Below are 1,344 nucleotides of genomic sequence, written 5' to 3' on the forward strand. Positions count from 1 at the left end.
CTATATATGTAGTGCAACCATTCCATAAATGTTTTTGTCCAACGTTCAGTAAGTCATAGAACTGTCATGATTCGTTGTTCGACGCTTTAGTTTCATGTTGAATTCTCTCAATAAATTGAGCTCTTTGAGCATCATGAACCATTTCTTCATATGTGCCAAGAACAATTTTTTTTTTTAGGAGTGGCATAACTTGTCGAGGCATCTCCTTGCTCAATCTGAACTTCAGGTTCTTGCTCATCTTATGCAGTCTAATAAAAATAATTATATTTGAATCCCTTGTGGTAAATATTCAACTTAACTTCTTCATATGATATAAACATTTGATTTTTTGTGCTTCACACAAGGACACCAAAATTTACCCTCAAAACAATAGATAGGCAGCTGTGATGTTACGTGCCCGAATTCCTGAACACCATTCAAGTTTTCATTTGTAAGTCATTTTCATCTTTGATATAATTTTTTTATACATCCAAGCTCTCTAATTATGAATATTTAACTTTATCATAGATGTAGCTTTACAAATAAGTGCAACTATTACAGAAAATAAAAATTAGTCAATATTGATCATTACTTGAAGTCGATATTACTTGGCCAAGCAAATCTTTGCCTTTCTTAACATAAATCAAACCTAAAATGTCTACTCTCCTAACCTACTCTCCCAACCATATCATAAGATGGTCAATGTTTAATGTGACCAAATCATCTAAGACGATTCTCTCTATATTTGTCCTCCACTGAAGTTACACCAACTCTATCATGGATATATTCATTTTCTATTTTGTCTTCAAGTGTCAAGCCACTCATCCACCTAAGTATTCTCATCTCAATAACACTTAACATTGTTTTATGCCTCTCTTTTAAAGGTCAAAATTATTATAAGTGAAAAAATTAAAAGGCATATCCAAAAAGCTTTGATTGACTCAAAGTACCTACAATAACCACTCTCCAAGTAAGAGTAACTAAAAGCTATGAGATGTACGGTAGAAAGAGAGTATGTGCTCTTTCTTTATATCAATTTAAGAAATTACTTTAACATTGGCTAGTGGTGTAACAATAGAAGTTCAATATTTGTGTCAGCCTTGGCTTGTCTGAGGTTAGAGCTTAGCATTGTGGAGTTAATGTATATGATGCAAGCATTGCTAAAACTATCGCAAAGGAAAATTCTAACAAGTTTGGTTGATTAGGAATATTATAGTCTATTTGTTTAGAAATAATTAGTCTGAATAGCAAATAAATAATACTGTTAGATTTGATTATATACTTAAACTTTGCAAAACTATTAATCTTAAAGTAAACATTATCTCTCTCTCTCTCTCTCTCTCTCTCTCTCTCTCTCTCTCTCTC

The sequence above is a fragment of the Phalaenopsis equestris genome, unplaced genomic scaffold (genome assembly GCF_001263595.1).
Source record: "Phalaenopsis equestris unplaced genomic scaffold, ASM126359v1 Scaffold000443, whole genome shotgun sequence".
Taxonomy (NCBI): Eukaryota; Viridiplantae; Streptophyta; class Magnoliopsida; order Asparagales; family Orchidaceae; genus Phalaenopsis; species Phalaenopsis equestris.